This window comes from Podarcis melisellensis (genome assembly GCF_964234715.1).
Source record: "Podarcis melisellensis genome assembly, chromosome: 1".
NCBI classification, from domain to species: Eukaryota; Metazoa; Chordata; class Lepidosauria; order Squamata; family Lacertidae; genus Podarcis; species Podarcis melisellensis.
The window spans coordinates 48,145,636-48,157,653 of record NC_138528.1 but is presented as its reverse complement, the minus strand read 5'-3'; the positions used below and the strand labels follow the sequence as shown (position 1 = coordinate 48,157,653).

Below are 12,018 nucleotides of genomic sequence, written 5' to 3'. Positions count from 1 at the left end.
TATGTGCATCATACCACTTATGTATGGAATATTGCTGAATTATGGCACATATCTGAAGTTACATTACCGAGTTGATTTAGAATGTGTTGGGGCAAATCTATACATTATGTGGCATCATTGTTCAGTGATACATGATTGCTTTTTGAAACCGAAATGGCAGCTGTGGGTGTTGGTTCACATAAGCTCTTTTCTCTTATCTTCTCACATACCTGGTTAGATATAACACTTGCTGGTTTGTCAAAATAGTTTGCCATGTTGTCCAAATGGGCAAACAGTGGTAGAGTAGATAAAAATGAATGATATAATAATCATAATAAGAACAACTGCAGTAAGAAATAGTATTATTTAAGTTTGTCATTATTTTATTTTTAATCTGGAAACCGAATCAGTACCACTGCTTTAACATAATGAGTTAAAGGAGGTTTTTCTTTTTTAAAAAAGAACCGATTTTATAATTTCTTAGCTATGAATAGTTTTCTACAAAATACAGACATTTCCTTTTCACCCAATAAAGAGAAACCTCTCTGGTCTGCCCAGTAAACTATCAGGCTATGCTTTGACCTTTCACTTGTGGGTATTTCAGTTTCACTTTCTACTTTGTTTTTGTGAGGGTGAGATTGTGCAGAGTAACATAGAAAAGAAGACAAAATTTTCCAATGTGCAGGTTTCTGTATTCTCTTTGGGGATATTTTATAGGTTAAAAAGGGAACAGTGCACATTTTATGTAGTGCAAGAAAGGATATGCAAGATTTATTTGCAAAAATGAAGCCCTGCAAATGATAATATATTTAGTGATAAAATAACATGATTTTGGTGATCAGATTTGCACCATTATTTAAGAAATATTTGAATAAGTTTGCTTAACTCAATTTAAATCAGTTATATAAAAAGCAGCTTTTCTTCTTACTGATATAAATCTTTGAGTTAAAATGCCTTGAATTAAAACAATGCAAATCAGTTTGAAACTGGTTTGCAACCCTTGTTTCAAGGAACTACTTAAACCACAGTTTATATGTTGGCAAGTGTTCTGTTCAGCTGAAAATGTAAGAGGAGGGAGCATATATTCACAGTGCGGCAAACTCCCTCAATAAATTTTGAAGCAAGGTAACATGAACTGGTTTAGGGTGCTTTAAAACTTTGAATCTTCCTGTCAGTAACACTTGAGAGATCTGAGATTCTTTTATGTGGTAGCTTTCACTAATATTCAGCAGTAAGGACTCTTAATAATGTGAGGTGAAAAACCTGTGATCCCCTTATACCTCAACCAGAGTAAGTATGGCCCACACTGGAAACAAAACAAAATTTTCTGTGTGAACAATTGTTTGTCACTTTTATGCCACCATATCATTGAGTCTATAAACACCTGAGAAGTTATAAGATATTAGGATAGTGATTAGATAATTGTTTAGCTTTTAAAAGTATGTATATAGCTATAATAGAAATCAATTGCTATAAGACTTGGAATTAGAAAATAATATTTATTTCACTGTCAAAAAATATGTGGCAGTCTCCCTAAATCAAGTTGGCTACATTTAAGAAAATTACTTTTTTATCTGTTGCCTTTGTTCTAAGCCATTGGTGATATGAAGTATTTATTTTTCACAAGCTACTATAATAAGATATTTGAGCTTGAGTAGAGAAAATACAATAGAAGACCAAGAAACATTCAATGAAGTAAACTGGATAAGAAATTTATCAAATTGTAACCAGTATATGTTAAAAGTTTTGGCCACAGTTTCACTCAGAAGGGAAGTAGAAATATTGTAAAGATGTTGTACAGTTTAATGCCTTTCTTTTTGATTTTGTATGTAATGCATATGTAATATACAAATGTACTTATTTGTTGGCAAATGTGTTCAGTAACTGGAAGCACCTTTAGATTTTGCCAGTTTTATAATGAAACCGATCCTTTTATTGAATGGAGCTTGGCAATTCAGTGGAAGGGTCATCTTGTGCGGCAAAATGAAAGCTATTTATGTCTTCCAGAGATCTTCCAACAGCATAAATTGTTTCCCTTTTGATTAGTTTATTCATCTTCACTCATCTGAGGGGAGGTAGAGGACAGCATTCTCTCTCCCTGAAAAGTCTGTAAACATTTCCTCTTTGGAAATCATATTCAGACTCTTTACTTCAACTTACATTCTGAGTTATAATTTGTATATAATTAATTAGTCGAGTTTATAGTATTGCTGTGGATGACTATCTAGAATTTTTACCTCAGTAAATGATATCACTCATTTGGTTGACCACAGACACCGCATTATTATTTGTTCAGAGTTCAAGTTGCCATATCAGATTTTTCAGCATTCTTCTATGTCTTGAAGTGACAGCACTTCTAATTTATAGACAACTTTGTGGGAGGGAGGTGTGATGGAATATATATATATGTAGCCAGCCAAATTACATGGAGTACCTCTTCCATTGAGAAGTTCATTTCATTATTATTATTATTACCACCTTCCTACGTTGCTGTACACAAAGCAGAAATGCCAAAATATACCACAAACGTCATACATCTTCTAACAATCCTATCAAATGCAAATAAGTCATAATGAAAAATATGACTATAAACTCCTCAGAAACCCATTTCATTTTTATCCATATCAGTTGTGAGTCCAGAATGAAAGGGAAATGTGCATGGATTCCACAAGAAGACCTCAGTGCCAAAAACTCTTAAGGCCATGTTGAAAGATCCCTCCCTCTACTCTAAATGGGTTAGTACATAAGAAGGCCAAGTTTCAGAGGCAAAGCTTATTTAGAACCATTGCAGAAGGTATCTAAAAAGATGAGAGAGCAACAAAAAACAAAAGGCCAGTTCCTACAAGTAATGAGAATTAGTGCTGGAGCAATGAAGGAAATATTGTCACTTTCTAGAAAACAGTCACCTTACTGGAGGGAAGCAGGCACATCAGACATTGAGGTTATACCATTGGTATGAAGAGGAGAGTTAGAGGGTGGGGGTGCTTTCCTAGTGAAGAAGTTCATGATCCATTATAAATAGTTCATCTGTTTACCAGAAAATAACATAATTGGCCCCATTATTCTGATAAGTGGCATTGTTGTGAACGCTGCGGGTTGCGCGTTTTTAGGTTGCGGACCGCGTTGAACCCGGAAGTACCGGAACGGGTTACTTCCGGGTTTCGGCGCTCGTGCATGCATAGAAGCTCAAAATGACATCATGCGCAGAAGCGCTGAATCATGTCACACGCATGCACAGAGGCGGCGCTGCGGGTTGCGAACGTGCCTCCTGCACAGATCACGTTCGCATCCCAAGGTATGACTGTATATGTTTAATTGTTAGAGTGATAAATCTGGTCACAGTCATGTGGATACTTTTCTTCCACCCACTATCACAACTTATATAACTTACCCTTTTTCAGATAGGAGTTTGTATATATTGATGTCTTTCCATTGATGGAAGGCTTCCAGTTGAGCCTTCTACCAGCAAAACTTCAAGGCAATCTTCAGCAATTCCCTTTGCAGACTCCAACATCACCTCCTATACTGTTTTAGAGCAATTTTTCTGGTATGTGGGTATGTGCCAAAGATCAATTTGATCCCTGTTGACTAACAGAAGGCTCTCCTAAAACAAGTAGCTTTACTGTCAATGGAGTTCTCATATGGTTCTTTAGAGTGTTTAAATTTCTTTTTGCTTTCTAAAATCTATATATCTTTTGTAATTTTAAGCATTTCTTTTTTGATATAGGAAGGCAGTTGTGATATAATATGACCTCTAGCGACAACTTTACTTGTTTCCCAGATTATTGCTTTTGATAATGCTACATTATGTAACCTACAGAAAGTGTTTTCAGTTATTCACATTTTCCTTTCACATCCGGTTCTATTAATATCCAATAGAGGTGTCTCTGTTATATCACAATACCCAGACTCTTCATCTGAGGGTTTAGAGCAGGCTTCCTCAAACTCGGCCCTCCAGATGTTTTTGGCCTACAACTCCCATAATCCCTAGCTAGCAGGACCAGTGGTCAGGGATGATGGGAACTGTAGTTTAAAGATTGTATCTCTTCTTCAGAAGCCAATCTTCAGTAGAGATTCTTTTATAAGTGTGGAGAAACACTATTCATATATCATGTGATGGAAAATATTCCAACAGTAGCTTCTTTAAGAAATTTTTATTAACATGGATTTTAATTTGCTAGACCTGAAGTGAATTGTTGGCTCTTTCAGTCGTAAGAGTTCAATTAGGCCTAGAGGGTTAGATCAAGTCTACACACTGGCAATTTGTCTTTCAAAACAAAACAAAACAAAACTGCATCCAACAGCTCAGGTGAATGACTAATGTAGCATGTAGTTAGATGTTAAGACTTAGAGCAGTGTTTTTCAACCACTGTTCCGCGGCACACTAGATGTTGCCTGGTGTGCCGTGGGAAAAATTGAAAAATTTGAAAGATTTAAAAATAAAGTATTTTATAATTTTTCATATTTCTGTTTACTTACTATTTCATAATAAAGTAATTATAAAATACTTTCTTTGTGTTAATTTGATTCCTATTCAAGAGAATTGCTTTATATATAGTCAATATAGGCACAGAGTTAAATTTGTTAACATTTTCTAATGGTGGTGTGCCTCGTGATTTTTTTCATTAAACAAGTGTGCCTTTGCCTAAAAAAGGTTGAAAAACACTGACTTAGAGGTTTGGTTCCCTTATACCCACTAGAAAAACTCCGGTGCCTCAAGGGAATTTCCCCCTTGTTCATTTGAAGTTGGTGTTAAAACTCTTTGAGCTAATAGCCATATGTTCTCCAGGAGTTTTTACAGCAAAGGCTTGGATTGATTCTAAATTATGTACAAATATTATCTGACTAGTAAATTTAAAAATAAATACATAAATTATAATTTCAGTATATGCAGGTCAGATGAGTTTGAATACATTTTGCTTTATGTTTTGTATTGTCCTTTATCTTACTTTCCAAGGGGTAGATCTCTGTCTTCTTTTCATAATTTTATGGAAGGTCAATAAAATTAATTTAAAGTTATATGATTGCTGACCATAAACAGATTTGTTAACTATAGTGTAGCTTTATAAGTGCCAGCTGTAAGAAAGTAGTGTAAGAAAGTAAAGTATTTTTACCTAAAGCAGTGTTGACTGGCAACAGGATTTTTGATTTAGAAGATTAGGGGAACATTACAAGTTTAAGTTTTTACAGATTGCATCTTTGAAAATGTATAAGCTAACCTCCTCCTGTATTAATTTTTTGTTGAAATATATTTTGTCTTGTGATGTATATTGTAATGGCTATTTGGTATAAACAATAAAAATCTGACATGGTGATTACTTGCAGTTTATGCTTTGAGATGTATAATATCTTAAGTTTCATTTTTCATTCTTGTTAGGTAAATGCTCTAAAGCAAGTTTCTCATTTTCATATCACTAAATATATTATGTTGGGCTTTTATTTTTTTCTGATCTTCAGGATGATAATGGGTGAGTGTGCTACACCTTGAGTGTCAGGCAAGCTGTTGCTGAAGATTTCATAGAGTTAATAAACATTTTGGAGAGAGGAATAAAGTTTCTGCCTAGTCTTGTTTCCAGATGGATTGTTTTAGTTATTAAAACTATATTACAATTTAGTCCAAGTATAGGGTCTCTTAGGAGTTCACATTCACACTACAAAAATGCAGACCTCAAGGACTGCATTTCTGAAAGTGATTGGTGCTTTATAAATGTTTCAAAGTGATCTACACCTATCTCTCTAAAGCATTTAAGTCAGTGAGTTGCATGAAGGGATACAACTTCAAGGAAACAATTTTTAATGTCTAACTTTTTTATGGGAAGTCTGCGTCTTCCACCTGGCATGTCAGCTCACTATTTTTCCATTTTTGAGACTGCACAGAAACCACAAAAAACAGTTATTTTTTACTGAAACTGATATCCTTCAAATGTTTCTGTACACAATGATATGATCACCCCATCTTGTTCCCACAAGCTCTTCACATGGCCATCTCCAACTCCTAAAAAGATTCCATCAACAATGTCTCCAGAAAATTTTACACATCACTTGGGAAGACAGGTGAACTAATGTCAGTGTACTGGAAGAAGCAAAGATCATCAGTGTCAAAGCAATGATTCTTTAACATCAACTTTGTTGGACTGGTCATGTTGTTTGGATGCCTGGTTATCGTCTTCCAAAGCAACTACTCTATTCCCAACTTAAGAATGGAAAGTGAAATACTGGGGGACAACAAAAGATGTATAAAGACGCTCTCAAGGCAAATCTTCAAAAATATTGTATAAGCACTGATAACTGGGAAACACTGGCCTGCGAGCACTCCAATTGGAGAACAGCCTTTACCAAAGGTGTCATGGACTTTGAAGAAGCCCAAACTCAGGGTGAAAAGGAGAAACAAGCTAAGAAGAAGGTAAAGTTAAAGGGATCCCCTGACCATTAGGTCCAGTCACGGATGACTCTGGGGTTGCAGCGCTCAACTCGCTTTATTGGCCAAGGGAGCTGGCGTTCAGCTTCTGGGTCATGTGGCCAGCATGACTAAGCCGCTTCTGGCGAACCAGAGCAGCACATGGAAACGCCGTTTACCTTCCCGCTGGAGTACCTATTTATCTACTCGCACTTTGATGTGCTTTCGAACTGCTAGGTTGGCCAAGCAACGGGAGCTCACCCCGTCACGGGGATTCGAACCGCCAACTTTCTGATAGGCAAGCCCTAGGCTCTGTGGTTTAACCCACAGCGCCACCCGCGTCCAAGAGGAAGGTACATTTGGCAAATCCTCACCATGATCAACTCCCGCCTGGAAACCAATGCCCACACTATGGAAGGACGTGGGGCTCCAGAAATGGCCTCTACAGTCACTTACGGACTCACTGTTAAGACCATGTTCATGTAAGACAATCTTACTCGGCCAAAGAAGAAAAAGAAGAAATCTGTACCTAAATAGAACAAAACCTTGGAAAACTAAGGCTCAGAAAAATAGAGTTAAATGGAAGTTCCTAAGTTATATATATAACTTGAGGGGCAGGCAAACACCTTTCTGCTTGGTTCTCCTTCTCTTTTAGCAGTTTCAAAGCAGTGTTGTAGAGAACTCTAGAGCTCTGGAAGATTTTCTTCAATTTTCCTTTTTGTGTTTTGTTATTTTCAAGTCACCATCTCACCTTTCTTCAGACAAATTCACTAGTAAGTAAGCTTCATTGTTGAGTGGAAAGAGAGTACTTATTAATATTTGTTTTTCTAAGTTAGAACCATGGTTGTTAAGAAGCCACAAATATGACTGGAACATGGATTACTGGAACATAGGAAGCTGCCTTATACTGAAACCCACCCATTGGTCTACATGGTTCAGTATCATCCACAGTGACTGGCAGTGGCTCTTCAGGATCTCAGGCAGGGTTATCTCCCACCCATATTTGAAGATGCCGGGGATTGAAACTTGGACATTCTGTATGCAAGACAGAATCTCTACCACTGATTTGGGACCCTTCCATCCTCTTTGGTATCATCCTCATCCAACCCAGGAGATGATGTGAAAGCACCCTTGGCATCAGTCTCAATTACTTTAGCATATCAGCCCCTTCCTCGGGTTATAGAACCCTGTCTTATAAGGCAACTGCTTCTTCTGCTTTCCACAGGTCCAGTGTCCAAGATAGTTCAGATGAAGGTTTCCTTTCAGAACTTAACTTACTCGCCTTTTCTCTAAATTAAAAACCCCCAAATGTTGTAACCTTTCCTCCATCAGCTTTATCATTTTGTTTGCCTTTTTCTGAACTTTTCCAACAGTAGAATAACCTGGAATGGAAACTACCAAGACGCATAGAAAATAAGCATAATAAGTACAATAAGTTGAGTATTACCAAGCCAGAGTCTAAACACTTTCATACTGACAATCAAACATCATCTATTCATTCCTTTAAATTGGGGCTGATAAGTTTATTCTTATGTGGTCTACCAATGAGTGTTAAGTTTCAAAAGGAAGATTACACACATGACTTGAATCAGAGTATTGGAAGGACTGCTTTAAGTATGCAATTGCCATCAGAGGCCTTTTTCTAGGCTTCTCCTGGGAGGTTGTCTGGAATTGTTTTTTCTGCTACCATCACCTGCTATTTACTCCTGTTGCTTTATCTGATGTTTTGTTGCCAGTTTTAGTGCCACACAAGTCCCAGGTTCAGTCTCCTTCATCTTCAGTTCTTGTTTTTCTTTAAGGATCCCAGGTAGTACTGTTGAGCTTGCTGAACCATTGGTCTGACGTGGTATAAGTCAACATCATGTGTTCTGTCTTAGGAGGATAAAAACAAACACCAAGCAATAACAATCATCTAAATGATTGTCCTTGCCAGTGGTTAAGTCAGAATAATACCATCAGTGGGATCCAAAGAGAAACATATGTTATGTGGTTGATGAAAGCAGACTTCCTCAGCCCATTCTCCCACCAGCATCTCCCAGAAAGGGTACTGAGGATTAGGGACCACTGCTGAATGGAGTGGTTTTAACCAGGGGAACTGAAGGGGAAATTGGGCGTGTCAGGGAACTGCCATCTAAAGCGCCGGGGGCGCAAAGGCTCACTGAGGTTGAGAGAGGAGTAGCAGCGGAAGAGGGAACCAGTAGAGGGCGAGCAAGAACTCCAAGGGAAAGTGAGTCGGAGGGATGGCTCAGAGACACTTCCAGCGAAAACAGTGGGGAGGTCTCAGGACCTCCTATAGGGACCCCCACACCTCGCCGGAAACTGTCACGCCGAGAGGCCAGACGACGTGTTTCCGTTAAAGAGCTTTTATGTTGGAAAAGATTCCGAAAGCAGCCACTTTCGGATTCTACTAGTGATTGACGCAGCCATGCTGGAGGGGCTCCGTCACAGGCAGAGGTTTGAAAACCTGATCAAACTCTGAGGGACTTGCATTTTACGCACAAGCAGCTCATCGTCCCATCACAGCAATCCGAAAGTCACCGAAAGCCAGCTTGTGCAGGGAGAAGCATCATGAGCAACCCAGCCGGAACCGGAGGAGCAGGAGCAGCTGGAGGGGGTCCAAGCCTGGAAGAAAGGTACAGGGCGTTGGAGATCCAGTTGGCGCTGCAAACGGCGAGGCTTGAGGAGAGGAGGGCTCAGGATGCAGAAAAGGGAAAGGAGAAAACCACCCCGCTCGCCAGAAAGGTACCAGGATTGGTGCAGAAATTCGGGGGGGATCCCAGGAACTATCATGCCTTTAGAACAGAGATGCAATACGCTCTAAACTTGCAGTTTGATGACTTCCCCGACGAGGAATCGCGAGTGGCTTTTGTGATTGGCCATCTCGAATCCGGGGCAAAAGATTGGGTTAGACCCCTGATGGCAGCGAATAATGAGATCCTAAAGGACACGAGGAAGTTTTTTCGTGCCATGGACCTGATGTTTTCCAGCGATATTGAGCAGGGGGTGGTGCGAAGGCAGTTAATGGCTTGCCAGCAAGGAAGCAGATCTGTCCGTGAGTACTGGACTGAATTTACTATGCTGATTCATAAATTGGGGTGGGACCTATCGGCGGAGCCCATCCAAATGCTTTTCGAAGAGGGGCTTTCTTCAACCGTCAAAGATGAGCTTTCCCGGGGGCCCAGGGCGGAGTCTATGGATCAGTTAACCAAATCTGCGCTGTCCATAGGAGCGCGCCAGGAGGCGAGGGCTTTGGAAAAGCGGGAAGGGAAAGGAGACCGTTGGAGGGAGTTCCGCATTCCAGACATTCCAGAGCCACCTTTCCCGCCGGCAGAGCCGATGGAAGTTGGAACAGCGCGGGCGCGCGCAGTTTCAAATCCCAGTGAAGGGCGGAAGAAGGAGGGAAAGAGCGCCAAGAGATGTTATCTCTGCCAACAGCCAGGGCACTTTGCCAGAGTCTGCCCACAAAGAAAGGAATGGCAAGGGATGGCAGGAGCTGTTGGGGGAAAGGAAGAGGAAGGCAAGGAGCAAGTAAAAGCCAACGCCTGGCTGCCACCGTCGGGGCACAGCAGCCAGGCCAAAGAGCAGTGAAAGTGCCCACGCCGGAACCTCCCAGACCCGCTTTAGTGATAGAGGTGTTACTAGAACTGCCAAACGGACACCCACTAAAGATCAAGGCGCTTTTGGATTCAGGCAGCTCCTGTAATTTCATGAGTAAGGAGTTTGCAGCTGAGCATCAGATACAGACCATCCCTTTAAGTAACCCCTTGCAGGTGACTACGATTGACGGCAGAGAGCTGTTGGGGGGAGAAGTTAGCCAACAGACTGTCCCGATGATAATGAGGGTGGCAAGGCACACCGAACAGATAGCGTTTAATGTGGCCATCCTGGGAGGAGCGCCCATCATTTTGGGGATGAGCTGGCTGGCGCTACACGATCCGCTAGTGGGCTGGCATCAGAGGGTGGTCTCCTTTGGGTCAGCGCATTGCCTAGAACACTGCAAGGAGGGGAAGGTTTCGGGAGGAGACAGAGTCACCCTAGCCGGGATGGAAGTAATGGACAAAGGGAAGGTGCCCCCGCAATACGCAGATCTGAGCAACGTATTCAGCGAAAGGGAAGCAGACAAACTGCCACCGCATAGACCCTTTGACTGTCAAATCAACCTACTCCCTGGGGCCCAACTCCCAGTAGGCAAGCTGTACGCCATGTCAGACAGGGAGATGCAGGAGCTGAGGGAGTTCATTGACAAAAACCTGAAGCGAGGTTTCATCAGAGAGTCCCGAGCGGTGGGGGGCAGCCCAGTGTTTTTTGTGGACAAAAAGAACACAGACAAACCGAGACTGGTGTGTGACTTTAGGGCCCTCAATGCAGTGTCGGAACCCCTGGCTTTCCCTATGCCCCGAATTGATGACATTTTGACCAGAGTAAGGAAGGGAAAGATTTTTACAAAGCTGGACCTGCGGGGGGCGTACAATCTGATACGCATAAGGAAGGGAGATGAATGGAAGACCACCATGTTTACCCCTTTGGGAGCCTTTGAATACCTCGTTATGCCCTTCGGTCTACAAGGGGGCTCCGCGTGTTTTCAAGCTTTTATAAACCACGTTCTGGGACCTTTGCTCTACAAGAATTGTGTGGCCTTTTTAGACGACGTGTTGGTGTATTCGGAAGATGAGGAACAGCATGTGAGGGACGTTCGAGAAGTGTTGGGCAGGCTGCAAGCCAACCAGCTGTGGGTGAAACTGGAGAAGTGCCAGTTTCATACCAAGGAGGTGGAATTCCTGGGGTACCGCTTGTCAGACAAGGGATTGGCCATGGATCCAGGCAAGGTCCAAGCGGTACTGGAATGGAAGACACCGAAGACCAAGAAGGACGTGCAAAGATTCTTGGGGTTTGGGAACTTTTATCGGAAGTTCATCAAGAACTTTGCCCACTTGACGGCGCCCATCACCGACTGCCTCAGCAGCAAGAAGAAATTTGTTTGGACGGTAGAGGCGGATCGAGCCTTTGAAGAACTGAAAAGGGCTTTCGCCTCGGAAGAACAACTTCTGCATGTGGATTTACGAAAACCCATGAGAGTGGAAACCGATGCATCCGACCGGGCGGTAGGGGCGGTCCTTCTTCAACCGGGGAGGAGTGCGTCGGAGTGGAGACCGTGTGCCTTCTTCTCGCGGAAGCTGAATAAATCCGAGAGGAATTACACGGTGTATGACAGGGAACTACTTGCCATTCACGAAGCATTCCGGAGGTGGAGACATTTATTAATTGGGGCACAACACAAGGTGCAAGTGTGCACCGACCACAAGAATTTAGAGTATTGGAGAACAGCTCGAGTGCTCAACCAACGACAAGTGAGATGGGCACAGGAATTCTCCAAATTCAACTTTGAAATTTGTTATGTGCCAGGCCCAGAAAACGTCAGGGCGGACGCGCTCTCACGCAAACCAGAGTATTGGGAAGGGGAGGGGGTGATCGAAGAGAGACATGTCATCCCTGAGGACCGCTGGGTGTGTGGGGCGGCGCTGGTGGGGCAACGAGAACTGGTAGAGGAAACGGAAAATGATGAATATGCCCAGGATAAGCTCAGAGGTCTCAGGGGGGAGGGCGAGAGTCCCGGAGGTTTTGAGGAAAGAAATGGGGCATTG

The 12,018-nt window shown here is 41.9% G+C and overlaps 1 protein-coding gene across 20 annotated transcripts in view; it reads left to right on the top strand.

Moving 5' to 3' along the window:
* Positions 1–12,018, top strand: part of GPHN (gephyrin) — a 238,719-nt gene that overhangs the window by 124,722 nt on the left and 101,979 nt on the right. The gene's annotated exons all lie outside the window — the stretch shown is intronic.